This window comes from Callospermophilus lateralis, chromosome 15 (genome assembly GCF_048772815.1).
Source record: "Callospermophilus lateralis isolate mCalLat2 chromosome 15, mCalLat2.hap1, whole genome shotgun sequence".
NCBI lineage: Eukaryota > Metazoa > Chordata > Mammalia > Rodentia > Sciuridae > Callospermophilus > Callospermophilus lateralis.
Window position 1 is genome coordinate 37,805,837 of NC_135319.1, and position 19,034 is coordinate 37,824,870.

Genomic DNA, 19,034 nt, shown 5'->3' on the forward strand with positions numbered 1-19,034 from the left:
AGAGTGTTAGGATTGCCATTTTTGATACTACATCTCAGTATCCTTATTTTTTCTGTATAAAACTAATTTGAGGAAATCCTGGAAACATTCATAGAATCCTGCTGGCTTTTTTATATGAGAAATGTATTTGCTCTGGTCTCTTGAGTCTTTGTTTTTAGTGAACCAAAATGTTAGCTAAGAAAAAAAGAATGAAAGATGTACTAAAACAAGTGAACACTGTAAACATTGCATAAAATACCAACAATATGTTATTCCATGCAAATATTTCTATGATTGTGATGAATTGGGGAAACTTAAAATGTTTAATGAATCTTAAACTTGGATTGAGTATTTATGATGATGTAGATTGTATATCACAGAATGCAACAGCAACTATTATTTGACCCAAGGTATATCAAATTTGCTCCTATATTTTGCCATTTTATTTTCACTAGGTTAGTCAAAATGTTAGAAGCAGGGCTAGAGTTGTGGCTCAGTGGTAGAGTGCTTGCCTAGCATGCACGAGGCCCTGGGTTCAATCCCCAGCACCACATAAAAAATAAGTAAAATAAAGGCATTGTATCCAACTACAACTAAAAAATAAATATTTAAAAAAAATGTTAAAGGCAATCTTCAAAATTTCTTATGATTATCTTACTGACATTTATAGAAACATCTCACAATTTCTTGTGATTAACTTACTGTCATTTTTGGAAGCATCTTTTAAGCAATGACACAGGATGTAGTTGTCTACAGAACTCACAATCTGTATGTAACTTTCTAACAAAATAAATCAAAATGGCTAGATAACAACTCATTCCTGTGAAGAAGGAATTCCTTAAAGAAATGTTGTGCCTGATATTTCTGATTAGTTGAATAGCATAAAAACTAGAAACAAATGTAGTATTTAGAGACAAATTCTCAATTCAATGCACTAAATGAATTCCAAAGTTTTGAAGTTTGTTTCCAGCCTTTCAACAACCTTTATCAAGTGCTGCTCTACAAGGAACACCAGAGCTTGGTCAACAAGAGCATCTGTCATACTATTTCATGGATCAAGGGTGTTAAAGCAACTCTAATTTTTTATGATGATTTTACATTTTTTTCTTTTTTCCTAATCTCCACGTACTTCACATTTCATCTTATTCTCCTAGAAATTTCTCTTCTGTTTCTCAATACAATAAAGCAAGACTTAACATTTCTTCTTCACATGAAGGGAAGCTCATTTATAGATATATTCCCAGCCCATTCTTCTGAGACCTCTTTTAGCAACTTGTCAAATAAAATAAAAGGGATAAGATGGATTTGGCTTATCAAGATTAAAGTAATACAGAAGATTCTCACTAGGATGGTTGAAATCTTAAAAAAATCTATTCCATGGTTGTAAAATGACACTGATTAGAAAAGCAGCCATGAAAATAATTTCCCCTTCATTCTATGGAGATCATCCATTTATTTTGTCAGCATTTATAAATTTATTAATTAAAAATTAGAGATGATAAGAAGACTCTTTTCTATCATGTCTTCTACATGCTGGTCCCACCTCTATCACAGAGAAACTCTGAGAGGTTTAAATCTTGATCTAGGGTTTATAATACTACTACTACTTGTCAGGAGGCATTTCCATGGCATAGTTTAAGAGGAAATGCTTTGTCTTTCTAGAATCCTATTCAGACTTTTTCTTGTTTTGAGGAGAGAGGAAGTAAAAGTGATACTAGTTTTATGTTCCTTCCATAACAACTTGTATGATTTTATAACAAGGAATATTTATAATTTATAATAAATGATGATTTATTTTAATCTGTTTTGTTTGGTGTAATATAACTTTACTCCTGTTTTGAAATGTTTGTACATCTGGATATTGGAATCTACTTTGAAAAATGAATTTACTCATTCATTCAACAAATATTTGTTTAACATGTACTACAAACTAAATAATATGCTATTTTGTGTGATAAAATGTTCTTGTTTTCTCTTTATCAGTAATATATATTACTAACTGATAATGAAAGTCACATGAACTGCATTTGTCAGAGTGAATTATTATTATTATTATTACTCAGTACTCTAGATTGAACCCAGGGCCTTGCACATGCTAGGCAAGAGCTATATCATTGTGCCATCCCTGTACCCAAGTGAAATTATTTGTAGCACAAAAAATCCCAAGAAATTTTTGTTAAAATGAATTATCTTAAACTGCTATAAAAGGGTACTGGCAAGATATATGCATTTTTAAAAGCAGAAATAATTACTTTCATCTTTCTTCAGCTAAATGCATTGAAGTGAGGGCAAACAGATGCAGTCTTGAGTTGTATTTGGTTTGTCTGTGGATAATATTTATGTTGCCATAGAAGTGTAAATGTTGCTATTGGGTTTCAACTTTAGAACCTATTGAAAAATCAATATTTGATTCACTTGGTTATGTTTTCAGGAAAGATAGTAAATGTGAACTACCTTAGCAGTTTACAATGCAGATAATAGAAATTAAAGTGGGAAGGAAGGTATGGAGAACAGAAAGAATTGGTAAAAGTACTAAAAACACTTATTGCTAGTGTGAGGATATATTGAGTTGAAAGATAGTGTTGTTAAGGAGAAAAAAATGGTGGATGAGAGGAACCCATCTTATTGTAGCTGTTCCCCAAGATTGAATTAAAACAATAGTTCTATAGCAGCATATAGAGGTTGGAAAATTGTGAGAGAACACTGGCAAGCCACTCAGAGAGCCAGCAACCAGATTCAAACCAGAAATACTGGGTTCTGAATAGAAAGAGAATTAATAAAAAGAATTGATGGCAGCGGTGCTGGGTGTGTGGTCATATAGTGGTGGAGAGAGGGCTCCCGTTCCAATGAGCCCCAAAGGAATTCTCTCACCAAATTTATAAAAAAAAACAGTTGCCACTGTCCTGTGATTTTGCAGTCTGAGCAAAAAATAAGCTTTGGTATGGTGAGGTCAACCTGCATAGGAAGAAGTCCGGCAGAGTTAGTGAAAGTGGGGAAATCATGACAGTTCATAAGTTTATAAAGACTCTTTGTTTGGACTTCCTGAGCAGGAGATTAAAAAGCTCTGTAGTTTACCTTTTTTTTTTTTTTAAGTTTTCACTCTCTATTTATTTTCATTTTATTAATTAATTAGTTAACTAATTTTGCCCTACTCTTGGTATGGCTGCTTTTTTAGTACCAAAGGCTAAACCATCAGTTAGGCTTTATTTTTCACTGGATTGGTGGGTGCTGGAGATGTGACCCAGTCTGGGTACTGAAGTGAAACTGTAACATGGACTTGGGTGAAGTTTTGGCAAGTAACAGGGGCTACAGCTGATGGTCTATGAGTCTGCAGAATGAAGAGTGAAGGGCACAGTCATTTTAAATTGGTGGTCTGAAGCTGTGTTAAATACTATGGATGAAGGGATAGAAATGAGATGGTCAGTGTTGGGTGGAAAGCAGTTGCTCCTACAGCATCCTCCTGTGGACCCAACTCTCCCATGCACAGACAGGTCTTAAAGGGAGACTGGTGCATCCCACACACCTATCCTCCCTCCGACCATCAGTACACAGACTGAGACTTTTCAAGCAAGTGTGTAGTGCTATACAGATAAGGCCATAGGTTCCATGGGTGAAAGGCTGACTAGCAGCCCCCAAATTTACACTCCTACAACCATTCAAATAACAAAATTATGTTGAGGATGAAGTTTGCTTTGAAATGGACAAAGTTTCTTTTGAAAGATATTGCCAGTCAAGAGGGGGCTGAGCTCAGCATACAAACTCCCCTAACAAGTTTTGCTTGCTTAGGGCAAAGCTGGGAACAAATAAGCACAATGATATTTGTGTCCCATAAACTTCCTCACAACTGGGAGATTCTAAAATTGAATTCCTGGACGAAGGTTGGGGGAAGCCTCACCAAGAAAAACAATATTTTATTACTGTTATTGCAGTAATTCAATAAATGAATTTCTAGTGTCTTCTCACATTTTGTACCTTTCAGAGTTCTAATTTTCACATATTTTGTTAATTAATTGGATTTTCTCTCAATACCCCTTTCTTCTCTTCTCCATTCCTTTCCCTTCTCATTCATCCTCCTTTTGCTTTTGTCTCCCTTCCAGCTGCCACATTTTCTTTTTCCCTTCCTCTTTTTTCTATTTTATTTAGTTTTCATCCCTTCTAATTAAATTTAGTATACTATTACTAATCCATAATATTTTCAGCTCATTCTAAATTGTTTCCCATCCACTTTTCTCATTGGTTAGTACAGGTATAGAGATCATTAAAAATAACTTTTTAAGGGACTGGGGCTATAACTCAGCGGCAGAGCACTTGCCTCACAAATCTGAGTCACTGGGTTCCATCTTTAGCACCACATACAAATAAACAAATAAAGGCATTATCTCCATCCATAATTACAAAAAACATTAAAAAAATAACTTCCTAAGAAAGTGCTGACATGTGGTTTGCTCTTAGCAAAGTTACTGGTGTTTTCTCTCTAGTGGTTCAGGTGGTTGTACTTAGTACTTTAATTTTGCTGATTACGTATGTTGAAGGTAAGTTATGCCCCAGCCTAAAGATTATTCTAAAGATTTTATTATTTGCCATGTGAGGTGGCACATGCCTGTAATCTCAGTGGCTGGAAGGCTGAGGCAGGAGGATCACAAGTTCAAAGCCAGCCTCACAAAAGCGAGGCACTAAGCAACATAGTGAGACCTTGTCTCTAAATAAAATACGAAATAGGGCTGAGAATGTGCTTAGTGGTTACCTGCCCCTGAATTTAATCTCCAATACAGAAAAAAAGGATTAATTACTAACTAAAACAGCTTTGCATAAACCATCTCAGATGTACAAATAAAGGATTTCAGAAAACAAGAGACAATGTCCAGAAAGATACCTTCAATAGTATATTAATGACCAATAATTGAATCCACAGATAATAAAATGAATAAAATCCTGGATAAAGAATTTAAAAATGTGGATTTTTAAAATGTTTCTAAAAATTAAAATGCTTTTGATAAATTAAAAGAAGATATAAGGTATGAACTAAGGGAGAAAATGTAGGATGTTAAAAAGTATGTCAATAAAGAGAAAAAGAACCAAACAGAAGTCTCAGAAATAAATAAAAGTAAAAATTCAATTGAAAGTCTTACCAGTAGATTAAATCAAGTAGAAAAACAAAACTTAGAGCTTGAAGACAAGATAGCCAGTTTTGAATGTGCAGTTATTATTAAAGAAATAAATAACCAATGATTTGAATATAAAAGAACTCTGGAATAGCATTTAGAGATGTAACACTGGCACGGAGAGAAGAACAGAGATACAGGCCAATGATATTGACAGAAATATTTCCAAACCTTGGAAGTGAGATGGTTACCAAGATACAGGCACATTTAAATCCTAAATAGACAAAATCAAAAAAGAACCTCTCCATGATATATCACAATGAAAATGCTAAATATACATAATAAGAATAGAATTTTAAAAGCCTCATGAAAGAGACATCAGGTCAAATTTAGGTCATTTCAGGCATACAAGGATAGTTCAGTATATGCAAATTAATAAACATAATCCACTACATAAATATAATTATGGACAAATATCACATAATCATCTTAATAGATGCAGAAAAAACTTCCAACAAATGCAGTACCCATCCATAATAACATTGAAGAACTAGGGATAGAAGGAATTTGCCTCAACATGATAAGGTGTATATATTATAATCCCAGTGCTGACATCATGCTAAATAGAGCGGGGGAAAAAAACCTGAAAGCATTTTCTCTACAATCAGGAACAAGGAACAGATGTCTACTCTTACCACTCCTATTTGATAGGTCACTTGAAATTTTAGCCACAGCAATTGATACAGAGATGGAAGTGAATGTGATACAAATAGCAAAGGGAGATGTCAAATTATGCTTTTTAATTTTTTAGATTATTATTGTTTACAGATTGTAGGAACCTATACTTAGAAGATCCAATAAAACTACTCCAGAAAACTTTTGGAGCTAATGAACAAATTCAGTACAGTAGCATAGGCAAAATTAATATGGTTAAAATGGACATCAAAAGTAATCTACAGATTCATTGAAATCTCATTCAAAATACTAATAACATTCTTCACAAAACTGAAAAAAAACAGTTATATATTTCATATGGAAAAACAAAAGACCCAGAGTATTCAAAACAATTTTGAGCAAAAAGAGCAATGCTTGGGGGAAACCCAATATTTAGTTTTAAATTATATTGCACAGCTTTAGTAACAGAACATCATGGTAATGGCATAAAAACAGATACACAGACCAATAGAATAGAATTTTAGAAGACAAGGAGACAAAAACCACATAGATAAAGATATCTGATACGTAATGAAGGTATCAAAAACATAACTTGGGGAAAGCGGCCTTTTAGCAAAAATATCTGTGAAAAGTGAATATTCATAGGGGAAAGAATGAAACTACACAACTGTCTCACAACTTGCACAAAAGTAAACTCAAAATTGATGAATGTCATTGATTTTAGACCAGAAAACTTGAAATGAATAGAATAAAACAGGGTGAATGCTCCAAAATATAGGCTCTCTGTGTAACTTTCTCAGACTTCCAAAGCTCTTAGAATAATATGAAGATTTAATAAATGGGATAGCATTAAATTTTAAAAAGCTTCGGTATAGAAAAGGAGATGAATATTTATAGAGAGCCTACAGAATGACAGAAGATCTTTCCCAGGTTCTCTTCAAACAGAAGATTAATATCCAGAATATCTAAAGAACTCAAAAAGCTTAACACCAAAAACAACCAAATAACCCACAGATAAACAGGGAAATAGTCTACCCAGACACTGAACATTTCTCAAAAAAGAAAAAACAAAACAAAAAAAGAAGTACAAATGGTCAATAATTATGTAAAAATGTTAAAATCTAGAGCCATTAGAAAAATGCAAATCAAAATTAAACTGGTATTCCATTTCACTCCAGTTAGAATGGAAACAGTCAAGAATACAGATAATACATGTTGAAAAAGATGCAGGGGAAAAGGTATAGATATATTTTTGATGGAATTTTAAATTAATGTGGCCACTATGGAAATCAGTATGAAGATTTCCCAGAAATGTAGAAATAGAACCATCATATGACTCAGTTGTAGCACTAGGTATTTTTCCTAAAGGATTAAAGTCAGCATGCTATAATGATACATGCATACTATTATATACAGTGGCTCACTTCACAGTAGTCAAATTATGGAAACATCCTAGGTGTTCCTCAATAGGTAAATTGATAAAATTGCAGTATATGTATATAAAGGAGTTTTCCTCAGCCACAAAGAACAAAATTATGTCATTCGCATAAAAAATATAAATTTTTGGAATATCATGTTAAGTTAATAAAACCAGACTCAGAAAGTCAAGTGTTATGTGTTTTCTCTCATATGTGGGAACTAGGGGGAGCAAAAAAAAGCTTACAAAAATGGGATCTCATGAAAATAGAAGAGACCAGTAGAGAAAGGAGATCTAGTAGAGGGAAGAGGGGAAAGAAACTAAGCATATTGGTGAATTCAATTTGAAAATTTATGTTGTATGCATGTATGAATATATTATAATGAATTTCACTATTCTATGTAATTATGAATCACCAGTTAAAAAAAGTTACTGTCATTAGTTAATGGAACAATTAATAAAATATATTAATATGTAGTAGCATAATATAAAATATTGTGTATATTTTATATGATAGCATATATGCTTTTAAAAAAATCAAGATACAAATGTAATCTTCATAAAACAAATAGTATAACCATTAAGTTTATGAGTATGTCAGGAATGTAACTATCAAAATGATTTAGGTCTTTCTGTATTTTGGGAACCAATTTTTGGAACCAACAGATCATTGCCAATTTGAGAAATTAAAAAATATTTATGCTAAAATTATGTAGAATTATGTGGGAAATACCATGAATATTAAAGTGATAGAGATTGAAGGAGTTGCCACTGAGGAGTGATTGTGAAATTGCTATAAGATGGGCTATAGTATTGCTTTCTGTTTCAGATCTTGTTTTATAATAAAACCAAAATGTAAACCAACAAATACTAGCAGTGAAATGAACTTGCATAATTTTGTTCAACTTAGATTCTTTCTTTTCTCAAAATTTTTCAACTTAAGTAAAAGGAACAATATTTGTTCAATCAAATGGGAATAGAGACACACATGGCATAACTTATGGAATATAGCCAAAGCAATAGGAAGAGGGAAGATTGTAGAAATAATTGTTTACATTTTAAAAAATAGATAGATCTAAAACAACATTTCACTGAATCTCAAGGATCTGTAAAAAGAAGAACAAGTCAAATTTAAAATTAATAGAAAGGAAGAATAAAAATCAGAGCAGAAATAAATACATAAGAAACCAAAATAATAATTTAATTTATAACAAATGAGGAAAAGATTCTTTGACAAGATAAACAAAATTGAAAAACTTCAGCTAAACTAAGAGAGGGAAGACTCAAATAAAATCATACATGAAAAGAGAAACATTACAACCAAATGTTAAATTTTTTTCGTCAAGTTACTTAAAAACAAGAGAAGGAGAAGGAATGGGACCAGAAAAAGAAAGAGAAGTAAAGGTCTTGATGAACTTATATACAAAATTACTCAGCTAAATCCTAGCATACTGAATCCAGCAGCACATTAAAAATGTTGTTCTCCATAATCAGTAGGGATTCCTCTAAGGAATGCAAGGATGGTTCAATATGTGTAAATTAATAATTGTAACACATTATATCAACAGAATAAAAGACAAAAATATGATCATCTCAATAGATTGAAAATGTATTTGATAAAATCATAAATCACTTAATGATAAAAATGCTGAATAAATTAAGTATAGCAAGAACATACCACAACATAATAATAGCCATATGTAATAAGCCAATAGCTAACAATATACTGAATGGAGAAAAGCTAAAAGGTTTCTTCAAAATATGGATGCCTGGTTTCACTCAACATAGTGCTGTGTCTTAGCCAGAGCAATCAGGCAAGAGAATGAATTGTATTCACATTTGAAAAGAAGTGCAATTGTCATTGTAGATGATAAGACAATTCCAATGAATTCCCTGAAAAATCTATTAGATTAATAAATTCATAAAAATTTCAGGATACAATATTACCATACAAAATCAATAACACAGAGAGAATTACTGGAACCATTATGGAGAACAGCAAGGATGTGTCTCAAAAAATGAAAAATAAAACTCCTATATGATCCAGCAATCCTATTACTGGTTATATATCCAAAGGAAATGAAATCAGTATGTTGAAGAGATACCTATACTTTCACACTTGTTGCAGCCCTATTCATTATGGAACCTAGGTATCCATCTAATAGTTCAGATAAAATATTGTTGTCCAGACATACAATGGAATACTCTATATGCATAAAATGTATGAAATCTTTTTATTTGTGAAAACACAGATTAAACTGGAGATAATTAAGTGAAATAAGCCAGGCACAGAGAAACAAGTACCACATGATCTTCTCATATGAGGAATCTTTAACAGTTAATGTCATGGATATTGAGAATATAATTGTGGTTACCAGAGGATGGGGACAAGAGGAGGAGAGGGAGATAGGGAAAAAGGTTGATCAGTGGGTTCTAACTTAGAGTTGGAGGTCAGCAAATATTTATGTTGTGCTATTGTACAATGGGGTGATTCTAGATATCAATAATTTACTGTACATTTCAAAAAGATAGAAGGCAGGATTTTGAAAGTTTTCACAATCAAGAAATGATGCATGCTTGAGGAGATAAAAGTTTAAATTCATTTGAACATCACACAATGTATGCATGTATTGAAGCATCAATATTTACCTCATTGATATATACAGATATATTTATAATTTCTAGTTTTATATGTTTAAAAATACATTTAATTTACAAGTTTTCATGATCCTTTTTTCCCATCAACATAAATATGAAACATGAAACTGTTACCAGATCATATCAACAAACTTTAGAGCACCATTGAAATTCTTTTATGCTGACTAAAGAAAATATTACTGATTTAATAAAAGTGGTTTTAATAAGATTCCTAGGGAGGGAGAAATTGATATACTTCAAATATGTCTGTAGAAAGTTGCATTTTATTTAAGTACTTGCTAAAACTCTCTTCTGAATAATTATCCCTTTGGCAACCACAATCTTACTCAAGCAGTTTCAAAGTAAGATGTTACTTTACAGGGATACAAGGAGATACTTCCAAAGAACTAGTAGTCAATTGATTTGCACTGTATTCCTTTGTGCCAAACTATCTATAAATGATTGTTTATTAGTACTAAATTATAATCAATTATAAGAGACTCTTAGAAAGGGAAATAAAAGCCACTAAGAAAGAAAAAAGACCACCAATAAATTATGGCATGATAGTAATTATGAAACACACAATATTTAATATAATATAAAAGTTGAAAATGTGATTCTTGAACTATAGTATCACAAAGTATAATATGTAGGAATTTATTTTTTGAAAGATATTTTAATGGGATGCTGCCTATTAGTAATATAATATGCCATAAATTCTAGCCACATATTCAATTCTTTTTTTAGTAGTTAATAGTTACAACATAGTTTAGAATGTAATGAATGAAATTAATTTTAATAATATCTTTCATGTTACCCATCAGATCCCAAATATTGTCATTTCAACATGCATTCAATGTAATAAAACACAGTAATGATATATTTTACTTTCTATATTTTACACTAAGGTGTTGAAATATGATGCAGAGTTTACATTCATTACATTCCAGTTGGGACTAGCTATCTGTGAGGTGCTGCAGTCCACCTGTCTGGCCAGTTGCTAAACCGCTGGACAGTGCAGAGAGAGTCAGGTGCATCATTACAGAATGTTGTATTAAACAGAGATTGTCTGGGATGACAATGGAAATAAAATAAACCTTAATGGCAGTATAAAATAAATGGTGCACAAAGTAGAGTCAAATAACCTAACCATGGATTTTTAGGGAGTATTCTTAGAATGACATTCTCCTTCTGTGTGTGTGTGTGGGGGGGTATCTTTTCATTGATTTGGGGATTTCAATATTAATATTCACTTGGGTAAAAATTTGCATTACAAATATTATTAAAGATAATTTATACTTATAAAATATAATTAATTTTCTAATACAAATTAGTTTTTCCAAATCAAACATGAAAACACTAGAAAAGCAGGTAATATGGGAGCAAAAACTGTCAAATATTTTAAAATGATTTAATTACAAGTTACAGAAGAAGTCAGCTCTAGTAAGATAAAGTTTGGTACACCCTTAGTACCAGTCTGAAATATTGTGACCAAATTAATATAATATTTGTGATGTTTTAGTAAGAGTGTTTTTATAGTATTTGTGTGTGTGTCTCTGTGTGTGTGTGTGTGTGTGTGTTTAAGCTATAAAAATAATTTCAAAAATCAGTCTTGAAAGCAAAGATAAAATGAGGGCTTGGTAGTGATATTTTAAAGGTGATTATTATAGTATGAATAATAAATAATGCTATAGTATGAATAACTGAATAATGGTAGAAAAATAAGTTTCTAAGGTATCTGCTAAAAGCATGCTTTTCACGGTGACTTAGATAATTGCCAGAGCTCATGTTGTTTTCCTGTTCTCTTTTAAAGCAAAGAGCTTAAATAGGTGTCATATCTCCCTGATTCCAGTTCTCTAAGAAAATGACCCTTTAGCGTGTGACAATGAATAAAATTTTATTGTATTCTTTTTGTGTTCTCACTCAATTATGGTCTAGTTTCTAAATTTCAGAAACATGATACATGATTTTACTTTCTGCATTTTTCCCCCCACAATATATTCAGATTTGGGGAGTGGGCTTGCCAAAAACCTATCAGTTAATACTTCTCTCTAGTTAGAAAACTCCTCTTTTCTGTTCCTAATGGGAAGATGAAGAACAAAGAAAAGGGAATGAATAAAGAGGATTAGGAAAAGAGAAAAGAAGAGACAGAGAGAAAGAAGAAAGAGGATCAAAACAAGTTTTGAATGGTGTGGCCCTGCAGGTAGAGAGTTAAATGAATCTTGGTTTCCTTGACTCCTGCAACCATCAAAGTCTCAGCAGTTCTGACAGGATGGCTGACCTCATATAATTAGGATATTCCAGAAACAGACACTAAAGGAAGGGTTTTATGACTTTAGACTGTGAATGAAAGAAATGCTACTGTCCGTTTTCTATCCAGCACTATTTCTACCTCTTGTTCAATAGCTTGTTACCTTAGTCATTAATCTCTCATGTGTAACACAGCTATTTGCCTGGAGAAAAATACAAGGCTACAGTACATCATTGAATTTCTATCATCTAATACGTATATAATATTTTCAAATAATTTCAGAAGCCTAGTTAAATATGACCTCCCTTTAGTGAGCCAGCAGTGACTACTCATCATGAAATTTCCTTTATGATGAGGAGTTTCTACATCTCTTTCATAGCATCCATTCTTTTTCCTACTCTAATTAACCTATATATTTTGATAAAATTATAGATAGCAGAAGCTGATGAAGGAAAAGCAAAATATAAAATATAAAGGAAGTGAGAAATTGTTAGTATTTTGAAACCTTTGCTATATTGAGCTAAAAACAGAAAAAATGGGCATAATCTAAATCTTTAAAAAATATATATTATGAAGCAAATGATACGGTTTTGATATGAGATCTCCTCCATGTGTAAGACAATGCAAAAGAATGTTCAGTATGAAATGATTAGATAATGAAAGTTTTTAACCTAATCAGCGATTAATCCACTGATATGGATGAACCAGGTAGTGACTAGACAGGTAGAGTGTGGTGGAAGGAAGTAGGTAACTGGGGATGTGTATTTGGGGGTTTATATCTTGTTCCTGGAGACCAGAGATCTCTCTGTTTCTGTCATGTCCTAAGTGACTTTCCTCTGCCATCCCTTCTTCCATAATATGTATGCCTCACCTCTGGCCCAGCGCTATGGAGTTGGGTGATCATGGACTGAACCTATGAAACCTTGAGTCAAAAATAAACATTTCCTTTTAAGTCTTGTCAGTCTTTTGGTCACAGCTACAGAAAACTGACTAAAAGACTGAACGTCCCTATAACCACTTTCAAGGTTATGATGTAAAATAGTATAAGCACCTGAAAATCCCTCCCAATCCCAAACTGATCCTTTCCTTCTAAAGGCAATCACTTCCCTCAGTTTAAAGATAATCACTTCATCATTTTCTTTGTAAATTGCTACTTAATATGTATCTAAATGGAATTGTTAAGTTTTTTTTCTGTTTCTGAACATTATTTGAATGGAATAACACATTATATATCATTTAGGGTCTGAAATCTCTTGTTTAATATACTTGTGACATTAACTCAAATTACTGTGTGAAGCTATGGTTCCATTTTCTTAAAATTATTGTACAGTATTTCAGGATATGAATACACCACAATTTATATAACCATTTTCATTTTGATGGGCATTTGGTTAGTTTCCAGTTTACAGCTTGTAAACTATACATATATTCCTCTTGTACATATATATTAGGAGAAAAATTGTTGGGGTTTTAATATTATCCAATTACTAGATATCAAACTGCTTTCCAAAATCAACTGCATGGAGTTAGATTCCCTAAAAGCAATAGTATGAGTTTCTCCACATTCACACGAAGACCTGAATTTAATTTTATTCTTTTTTTTTTGAGTAAAACTTATGGGAACTTTAATCTGCCTTTCCTTAATGACAAATGACATTGTATTATTTTCCTATAATTTATAACACATTTAAATTTCTTTTTTATACTGGTTTTTTATCTGCTTTTTAAAAAATATTTTATTGATTTTTAATTCTTCAGATTTTCTGGATATGTGCATGTAGTAAGATATTTAAATATCGCTTCAGATTTTAACTTTTTTTTTTTAAAGAGAGAATGAGAGAGGGGGGAGAGAGAGAGAGAGAGAGAGAGAGAGAGAGAGAGAGAGAGAGAGAGAGAGAGAATTTTTAATATTTATTTTTTAGTTCTTGGCGGACACAACATCTTTGTTGGTATGTGGTGCTGAGGATCAAACCCGGGCCGCAGGCACACCAGGCGAGCACGCTACCGCTTGAGCCACATCCCCAGCCCCAAGATTTTAACTTTTTTTAACCAAATTTGTATACCAAAACTTAATTTCAATATATTTTATGTTAAGTACTTTTTGTGATCTGTTTAAAATGTTCCCTGAAGTCATAAATACTTTATCATCTACATTAATGTCTAGAACTTTTAGGATTTTCTTTTTGTATTTTATTCTACATCTATATGACTGATATTTGACTCATGTGAACTGGGCTTTTTTTTTTTCTCTCTCTCTCTTTTTTTAAAGATAGAGATACTTAACTGCCTCAGTATCATTTACAAAAAGATCTTACTACGCCCACTTCCCTATGGTTTTCACATTGTCTTAAATCAGATGTTCACATATGTATGATTCATTTGGGGATATATGAATTCAATTCCACTGGCCAACTTCTCTGCCTTTAAACATTAATATACTATCCTACTAAATGAATCAGTAGAACAAGTCTTGCCACACTGATTTACTGCATGGAATCTTGGCTAATTCTGATCCTTCAATTTTCATAAATAAATTAAATAACCTTAACAAGGGTTAACATTTTTATTATAATTTGGAACTGTATATCTGGTTGGGTGAAACTGACAGCTTAAAAATGAATCTTATTATTTGGAACACACACAACATTTCCTGAATTAAGATATTTTTATATTTCTCTAAATACTATTTTATGGTTTGTCCAAGTAGGTGGCTTGTTACATGCATTTATTTCTAGTTATTTATATTTTGCTAATATTTTACAGGTGTTTGCTATGGTTTAGCTATGAGGTGTCGCCCCAAACTCCTATGATTATTCAGGAACATTCAGGGTGAATGACACATTATGAGAATTGTAACCTAATCAGTCATCCTGGTTGAATGGACTGATTGGGTGATAACTGTAGGCAGCTGGGACATGGCTGGAGGAGGTGGGCCATTCCCAGAGAATGTTCTTTTATTTGGCCCTTTTCCTTTCTCTTTCTGTGCTTCTTGGCTGCCTTGCATAGAGCATCATTCCTTCACCATGCCTTTCTTCCATGATGTTCTACCTCACCATGCACTCCAAGCAATGGACTTGGCCAATCAGGGACCAAACCTCTGTAATCATTAGCTAAAATCAACCTTCCAACCTATAAGTTGTTTTCTTCAGGTGTTCTAGTCACAGTGACACAAAGCTCACTAATATAGTAACTGGTACAAGAGTGGGGTCCTTGCTGTGACTAATCTGAGGATTTGATTTATAATTATTTGGAACTGGTTTGTGGAAATAATTTGAAAAAAAAAATGGAAATACAAGATGCAGAAGCCTTAAAATTTTGTAAGCAAAGCTTAATAGGTGATTCTGGTGTGAGCTAGGAAGACCAGAGTGATGATAAGTGTGTTGATTGTGCTCAACAGGTTTCAGAAGGAAATGAGGGCACTGTTGGGAATTGGATTAGAAGCCATTCATGTTCTATTCTGGCAAAGAACCTAGCTATATTTTGCCCATGTCTTGAGGCTTTTTGTGAGGCTTAAGTTAAAGGTAATAAAGCAATTAATGTGACAGAGAAAATTTAAAGGGAATACAGGATTCTAAGGTGGCATGGATATTGCTACCAGCTTTTATCCAGGTGTACTCTGAGAAATGGGAACAGAAAGCAGAGCTAAAGAATTTCTAAAAAGTTTCAGTTTGGCCCAAAAAAGTACATGTAAAACTGGGACCAAGGAAGATGTGGTTCTTAAAGAGATTATAACCTCTAAAGAGATGCTAAGAACTTTTCACACAGGCAATGCCAAAGATGGCTTGAAGGCATTTCAGGAAATTTCAAGACACCCATTGTAGGCTCAAAAATATAGAAAGAAAAAGAATATTGTCCATGGTGGCCTAAGAATTTGTTTCACTATGCTCAGCCACACAGACATTCAGAAACTTCTGCAGTCCTAATTTCAGGGGTCCAGGTGGGCAACAAACTAGTATAAGATCATAATATCATCCACATGATTCTGGTTCTGTAGGAATGCAGAATGATAGAATTAAGTGATCATGGAGGTTTCCATTGAGATTTCAAAGAAAGGCCTATGAAACCAGGAAAAGTGTAGCAGATTCAGAATTTTTGTGAATTACCTGAAAGAGTGAGGCATGAATTCAAAATGGTGAAGCTTAAGGTAGAATGGAGACCTCTGAGAAAAGCTCTGACTGCAGAGAGAAACAGTCTAAAAGAGATGTCTTATGCAATGCAACCAGCAAGACTAAAGTGGTAGAGCTTCCAAAGCCATTGGGAAATCACATCTTACAACCATGTGCCCCAGATGCTGGAGGTAGAGCTATAAAAAATGTTTGCCTGGCTGAGTTTAGTCTTAATTTGGACCCATATCTTCTTTCTATGCTCCTATTTTTCCCTTTTACTTTGTGCTATTGTATATTGAATATATGTAACTTGCTTTTGATTTTTACAGGGACTCACAGTCAAGAGTTTGCCTTGAGTTTGGACTTGGATGCTTGGGCAATGGCAAAACTGTTAAGATTATGAGACATTTGAGTATGAACAAATGCATTTTTCATTGTATGGAGAACATGAGCTTCTGGGGACCAGGGCAGAATGTTATGGTTTGGATATGAGGTGTCCTCCAAAAGCTCCTGGGTTAAGACAGGAATATGCAGAGTGAAATGATTGAATTATGAGAGCTGTAACTTAATCAGCCCATCTTAGTGGACCAGGCTAACTGGGTGATAACTGTAGGCAGCTGAGGCATGGCTAGAAAAGGTGAGTCACGGAGGGCATGCTCTGAAAGGGTTGTTCCTCGATATGCCCAATTAGCATGGCTGCTGTGAAAGGAGCAGTGCTTCTCTACCACCCACTTTTACCATAATGTTCTGCCTCAGTTTGGGCCCATAGCAATGAACTTGACTGTCCACCAACTAAACTTCTGGAACCATGATTCAAAATAAAATTTTCCTTCTTTATGTTCCTGTCATGTGGTTTGGTCATACCACTGCAAAACTGAATGAAACAATATTTTAACATTTAATTTTCAACTGATATTGCAGTATATTAATGGAACTTATGTCTGCTTACTCTTATCCACTACCTTGTAGAAGTACTATCAATTTGAAAAATATTAGGAATTTTTTTTAATTTTGTACAAATATTTCTATCTTTATTTCTTTGGGTTACCTCACTATTAGACTCCCAGTATTATGTAAAATAAATAAAAATAAAAAAATTATATCAGAGTACTGAAATTCCTGCTCTGTAAGTACAGGCTCAGAACCATAAATTTGCATTAGCACCAGTTCACATGTTGTTACATCTCTCTAAGTCACTTAAAAATTCAAGTGAAAAAGGGAATATGTATCTGATCCCAGGTTGAGATTTTGCAGAAAATGCTGATGAATGAAGGATTTTGGCAAAGGTGTACTTTGGGTGGACACCATTAAATGCTGGCATTTATTAAATAAATAAATAAATAAATAAATAAATAAATAAATAAATAAATAAATAAGTGTTCTAATTCTGTAGAACATCAGCTGATCCCAAGACAGGGAAGATGCAGAGGAGGGCTTAATAATGATAAACAGCATGATATTGGTTGTAAAGTGAGAAATTCTGAAGAAGATGGGTTGTGTTCAGAAAGAATGTTATTGAAGTTACTATTGAAGAAGTAGAATACTTCTGAGTAGTTTATGGTTGCTATAAAACCTTTTGAATTCAAATAGGAGTTGAATTCTAATTTCTTATATATGATTAAGGAATTGAATCAATAAAGATTTTAGAATTGAAACCCTATTAGTGAAAGTAAAGAATAATTTTCTTCTGGCTGAAAAAGAGTAGCTTGCTGTATTTCAGTATTTCCATTAAGAATAACTAGAAAAGCCATAACACATTTAAAACAAAAGAGACCAAAAATTTATTTGAAGTCAAGAAAGAAATAATATGGAAATAGTATGAGACACCATTATTTCAAAGTAGTTTATCCTGGAAAGATGAACCAATGGATGGCTACATTTTTTTTTCAGAGAATTCATAAATTATGCTTACCAAGGTAATGAACACAGATTTCCAGGCAAATAGCTTTGCCACAGATGCAGGTAAGAGACAGGAAAACCGAAGGACTCAAAAGACAAAATGAAGTTGGGTTCTTGAAAAGAAGGTAGGAATAGAGAACAGAACAGATGCTATCCTGGTTGTTATTTCTGTATTAAAAAAAAACCCTCAAAGTTTAATATCATCAAACAGTAAACCATTTTATTTTGCTTGTCATATTACATGACTGGGGTCCAAGAAAGCTTTATCTGGGAAGCTCCTTCCTGACTCCCATTAGATACCAGTAAGGCTACAGTCATGTGCCATTTCAATTAGACTGGGCATCTAATATGCCTAATTCTCATGATGGTTAATGCTGACTATTGTCTAGGTGACAAAAAATTCTATACAAGTCCTTTCCAGCATAGAAGTTTTAGGATAGTCAGTTTTTTTATATACATTATGCTTCCTTCCCAGGCAAAACAGAATTTTTCTCCAATACCTCATTAATGTCAGCAAGTGACTGGAAGGTCTATAGAATATAACATGTTTCTCCTGGAAAAAAAATTTCCATAAGACTTATAAGCTTCTAATGCCTTCTCCCTAATTCTGTTTTCAAACTGTCTTTGCTAGTCTTATACACACAGCAATATTAATGATAGAAGTAATAGAAGAAATAATAATAACTAAAACAAATAGGGACATAGTGATCCATATGCAATCATCAGCATTTCTCTACTAATGCCTAAAATCCTCATCAAAATGTTATTAGGTTGTTATGATTGTTATCAGTTACAATGATAACATTATTATCTGAGTCAATGAGAGAGTGATTAACTTTCCCGGAATTATACAGCTAGCAAGTTGCAAAGTCTGGTTCTAGACTCCATGCTTCTTAACATTATGTTCTACTGATACACATATTAATACAGGTTGAAATCCAACTGCTTAAAGGCATAAATGTGTAGAC

General features: G+C 33.0%; 1 non-coding gene across 1 annotated transcript; it reads left to right on the forward strand.

Moving 5' to 3' along the window:
* The first annotated feature begins 465 nt into the window (after nt 1-465).
* Nucleotides 466-538, forward strand: Trnaa-agc (transfer RNA alanine (anticodon AGC)). Its single transcript has one exon. It is a non-coding gene; the product is annotated as a tRNA-Ala (tRNA).
* The last annotated feature ends 18,496 nt before the right edge of the window (nt 539-19,034 follow it).